Raw genomic sequence first — 6000 nt, forward strand, 5'->3', positions numbered from 1 at the left:
GCATCAACTCATAGTAGTTACTTGTCATATGTGTCTTAACTGGGGCAAGCCCAGGGTTTGAATCCAGGGTTTTGATGCTTTATCCACTGTGCTACCACAGGTCAAAATTATTTCTTTTCACTAGCATTAATTACGTTTCTTTCTTTTTAAACAGTACTCAACACAGTATTCAAGTTATATTCTGTAAGCTCTATGATAGCAGGAACTCTGTCTTACTCGCTACTGTATTTCCAGTGACTAGTACAGTATGGTCCTACAGATACTAACAAGATATTATAATGAATATTGATTCATCTTTACAGAAAATTATGTTATCACCACACATCCATATGGCCGTGCCTGCAATCCTCCTGCCCACACCCCTCCCCCACACTGCCTCCTGGCCAGGGGCTTGGAGCTGCCCTGTGATGCCAGAGTGAGTCACTGCTGCTGCTTCTCTACCACCAGCGCTGTCACCTGCTGTACTGAGGAGGAGAAGCCGAGTTTGGTGCCTGTGCACAATGTCTGTGGAGGCTCAGGCTTCCCCTGAAACTGCCTGGCCACGCGTGGGTGTTAATGTTCTGAGAGTAGATTTGCCAGGTAAAATACAGGACACTGAGTTAAATTGAATTGCAGGAAATCAGTGAACAATTTTAGTATAATTCTGTTACTAATATTGCACGGAAATATTTATTATTAATTTTTGTATTTGCTAAATATGGCAACCCAACTTCAAGGGTGAACTTTGATCAAAGAGATGCAGCACATGAGGGAGCTGGTGGATAAATCCTTCCCTTCTCAGAGATGGGCTGTTCCAAAGTGCAGTCATCCAGTGGCCTCCATGAACATATCCTAAAAGACCGAAGAATTAACTGCACTCTTTCCAAAGCTCTGGCCAGCTCAGTAAAACCTATACTGGTGCTCACTTCTTCCATCTTTTCCTAAATTCTGCTCCGCAGAAATAGTACGCCAGTAAAGTGGCAGCAGTTGAATGTCTGCTGTTGTTTGTTTATGACAGGCTCTAGGGAGCCTAGGCCGGCACAGTAGGTTTGGTAGTCTATCCTTCAATTGGAAAATGCAACATGAGATAAATGATGATTTTGACAAAGCGGGCTCAGAATTCAGATTCGTTAGGAGCGCTGTAAGGAAATAATATCTTTCAGGGACAGACTTGCATGGATCAAATGCACAGTGGTAAACTCTTAGAACAGTAATTTATCTCTACTGTGAGAAACATCAATGTCCTTTAGGGAAGAGTACCAGTATTGCCTTGACTAGCATATTCTGTTCTTGAATCTGTTCTTTCTGAGAACTCAAGTTATAACCCAAAGGATGTTGGAATCGATTATGGGCTGAATTGTATTCCCCTAAAGTTCACAGGTTGAAGCCCTAACCCCCATTACCTCAGAATGGCTGTACTTAAGGTAAAATGAGGCCATGTGAGTGGGCCCTAATCCAGTATGACTGGCATCCTTACAAGAAGGGATTAAGACAGAGGGAAGACCATGTGATGACAAAGGCAAAGGGGGCCATCTTCCAGCCAAGGAGAGAGGCTTCAGAAACAATCCTGGACACCTTGATCTTGGACTTCTAACCTACTGGCTGTGAGGAAATAAAAGAGGTTGCATAAGCCAGTCAGTTTGTGGTTCTGGCAGCCCAGGCAAACACAGGGTTGTGGAATCAGACCAAGTCAAGTTATAGAACTTGAGTAAATGTCATTGGAATAAAACTTGTCTGATTACTCCTGCTTCACAATAAAGACAGTTAGTTATATCTGGATGGGTACTTCCACTATAACCTCCCACCAGGTAAACACAGTAAATAGATTCTTTTTTAATTTTTAATTTATTGATTTTAGAGAGAGAGAGAAACATCAATTTGTTGTTCCACATATTTATACATTTACTGGTTGATACTTGTATATGCCCTGACTGGGGATCAACCTTGCAACCTTGGCATATCAGAACAACACTGTAATCAACTGATCCACCCAGTCAGTGCCAACACTGTCAATAGTTTCTTGTTTTGAATGCTCGAGATCATTTTCGTTTCACAGAAATATTCCTATATCATAGAAGTGAAGCTTTGATCAGGTAAACATCACTCTATAAATTCATTTTATTTATTATGATTCATTTAGTTTCTCCACTAAACATGAAGAGCTTCTCCAGCTTCCTATTCAAATATCACTCACAATTTGGATTATCAGTAGCGTTTTTATTAGAATGATTGACTTCAGGGGTAGCTGTTCTTTTCTTAATATTACCAAATTTGCAGTATGATTCTGTTGGAAAGAGGTAATTAGGGGTTTTTTTTGTTTTGTTTTTTAGGCTTTGTTTCTGTCACAACCTGAAAAAAAAAAAGTTAAACCACTAAAGTAGATCAAATTCGAGCTTTATATGTATGTATTTCTTCTCATACATAATTCCCCAAACCTATACTCTACATTTTGTATGCGCTTTAAAATTCTGTTTAAATTACTCTGACTCAGAAAGGAATATTTGCCGGTTGGCTCAGTGGTAGAGCGTTGGCCTGGCATGCAGGAGTCCCGGGTTGGATTCCCAGCCAGGGCACACAGGAGAAGTGCCCATCTGCTTCTTCAGCCCTCCCCCTCTCCTTCCTCTCTGTCTCTCTCTTCCCCTCCCGCAGCCGAGACTTCACTGGAGCAAAGTTGGCCCAGGCACTGAGGATGGCTCTGTGGCCTCTGCCTCGGGCGCTAGAATGGCTCTGATTGCGGCAGAGCGAGGCCCCAAGATGGGCAGAGCATCGCCCCCTGGTGGGCGTGCCGGGTGGATCCCGGTCAGGCACATGTGGGAGTCTGTCTGACTGCCTCCTCATTTCCAACTTCGGAAAAATACAAAAACAAAACAAAACAAAACAAAAAAACCCATCTGGCATTAGTTTAGAGACTACCAAATTCATATGTATTATAAAATACTTATTAAAAATGTTCCTAATTTATGCCAATGAATAATTATATTTTACTAAACATTGCTAATTAGGCAATGTGCAAAGAAGTATCAGAAAAAAATCAACAGAACAATATTTCTTAATATTACATTTATGTTAAAAACATTTAATTTTGTAACTTTAAAAATTAAATATTATGGCCCTGGCTGGTTGGCTCAGTGGTAGAGCATCGGTCTGGCATGAAGGAGTCCCGGGTTCGATTCCCAGCCAGGGCACACAGGAGAGGCGCCCATCTGCTTCTCCACCCCTCCCCCTCTCCTTCCTCTCTGTCTCTCTCTTCCCCTCCTGCAACCAAAGCTCCATTGGAGCAAAGTTGGCCCGGGCGCTGAGGATGGCTCTGTGGCCTCTGCCTCAGAAGCTAGAATGGCTCTGGTTGCAACAGAGCGATGCCCCAGATGGGCAGAGCATCGCCCCCTGGTGGGCGTGCCGGGTGGATCCCAGTCGGGCACATGTGGGAGTCTGTCTGACTGCCTCCCCATTTCCAACTTCAGAAAAATACAAAAAAAAAAAAATTTTAATATTGTATGTAGGTCAACCTACTAAAATGTCTAGGTAATCTTTAAATCTACGGCTGCTTTTTAAAAGAAATTGCTATTTGTAACTGTAAAGCCAGTAGCTACGGCCACCATCACAGCTGCCTGGACCGTGCAGGTTTGCATTTGATTCTGACAGACGGTAATGAAACAACAGAGCCAGGAACTGGTGGGCCATTACCTTTAATCCTAGCTTGCACTCAGTGGGTGAGAAATACACACAGTGGGAAAACACTTCCTTTTCCATTCAGGGCTCCCAAAGCCACTGACTCATCCCAGTATTCCTAGAATCAAAGGTTTCTACCTCACCAGCCATATTCACCTCTGTTCCCCATCTCCTTCTCTCTGCACAAACTGGCTTCTCCTTCAGCACTTCGCCATTTAGCTGCCTCTCCTCTGCAATGCTGATGACAAGATCTGAGTAAGAGAGCTCTCAGTTGGCTATATTTTATAGTGTAGAACAGGGGTCGGGAACCTTTTTGGCTGAGAGAGCCATGAATGCCATATATTTTAAAATGTAATTCTGTGAGAGCCATACAACAACCTGTGTACGTTATGTATTATCCAATAAAAATTTGGTGTTGTCCCGGAGGACAGCTGTGATTGGCTCCAGCCACTCACAACCATGAACATGAGCGGTAGGAAATGAATGGATTGAAATACATACATGAGAATGTTTCATATTTTTAACATTATTACTTTTTTATTAAAGATTTGTCTGCAAGCCAGATGCAGCTATCAAAAGAGCCACATCTGGCTTGCGAGCCATAGGTTCCCGACCCCTGATGTAGAAATTAAAGTCTTTAAGCCAATATACAAATAAGGAAGTCTCTGATACAAAGCCACTCATCGGAGGCATAAATGGGACTCCTCATAAGAGTGAACCACCCCACATCATGCAACAGTCAACGGTGTGGGGAAAAGCTTAGTTTTGAAAAGATCTTAGTATTAAAAGGGTGGCAAAGGCTTAGTCTTAAAACTAAGCCTTAGGCTATAAAAACCTTGGCAGCTTACAGCCTGTCTCCCACACCCACTGCAAACTATAAGTGCGCAAATGTATACATCATGTTTACACACTTATTTGACCTACAGTAACTTAATAGACATGTTAAATCTGCAGAATTGTTATCAGATTGAAACATCTTTATTCTCTATGCATGTTGTTTCTCTATTGTTAATTTAACTTTTTGCTGAAACAGTTTACCATTTTAATAGTCATTTTGCCCTTACATCTTTCGTCTTTCTGTGTTTAGGTGTCATAAAGATGTGTCCTGTGCTGTTATCTTAGAGGCTTCAAAAATCTATATTAAGAGTGCTCAATGAATAATGATTAAACTTACATCCACTACTGGAAAGGGGGAGTTCATGGGAATTATGCTAATAAATTGGAAACTGGTATTCTGGATATGAGACAAAATGTGTGTGTGTGTGTGTGTGTGTGTGTGTGTGTGTGTGTATCTGTACACCTTTGGTTAGAAGCTTGGGGTTTTTTTCTGTTTGTTTTGGGTGTCATCTACATTAAGTACTACCAGGCTCAATGTAGTTTTTCTATTTCTTTTTATTTGTGGGACCAAAAATGTCACTCAGTGTCTGCACTGGTTAAGGAACCTTAGGAATCACTGATCAACTTGCTTATTCTACAAATGAGAGAAACCCTGAGCAGTGAAATTTATTTTTATGGAGTTTCTGTGCAATTTTTTAGTCCATAAATTTTATAGAAGATATAAAAACTCACGCTTAAATTTTTGGAGTTTAAAATATATTAAAAGTTTTAAAGGGTTCTTAAATAAATTTTCACAGCCAAGATGTTTGGAGTGATTAAGTTATACTGATAATTAACATGAGAAGCTTTCCATTAAAAGTCTTCACCATTCTTGGACTATTCCTCAGGATGCATTGAAAAGATAACACAGTAATAGTAAAGATAATGATAACCTTGACCATTCACTGAGTGCTTATTATATGCCAAGCAGTTCTTTACAAAATTATCATCTCATTGTAGCCTCTCACAGCTATCTTACTTGACAGATAAGAAAAGTAAGGCTTCTGGGAATTTGGTTCTAGATTCAAAGATTTGACTCAGAAGTCTTCTAACATTCTGTAAAATGCTCTGTTTGTTTATTTAACTGCCCCGTAGGGCCACTCAAGTACAGTCGAGGTAATAATCGGCTGGGAAACGTAGATGACACTGGTCAGCACTCCGGGGTGCGATAAACTGATCCACTTCCAACATTACGCGTCCATCATCCATCACTTACACATCCCGCATCCACACCTCACACCTCCACCAACTCGTGCGGGGTTGAAGCAGGCCCAGCGCGAATGACCAAAACTGAGACACTGCGCCTAGGTAACCCTCCACGGCCACGTGTGGGTGTCTAGCGCGCAAAACCAGCGGGACCGAGCGTGGGGAGTTTGGGGTGGTTTGGAACCCCGGGCTTCCGTAGGAGCGGGCGCGGCCGCCACCTCTGGCCCCGCCCTTAGCAACGCGCTGGCTGTGTTAACAACCTGTGGACTA

The sequence above is a fragment of the Saccopteryx leptura genome, chromosome 12, assembly GCF_036850995.1.
Source record: "Saccopteryx leptura isolate mSacLep1 chromosome 12, mSacLep1_pri_phased_curated, whole genome shotgun sequence".
In the NCBI taxonomy this organism is placed as follows: domain Eukaryota; kingdom Metazoa; phylum Chordata; class Mammalia; order Chiroptera; family Emballonuridae; genus Saccopteryx; species Saccopteryx leptura.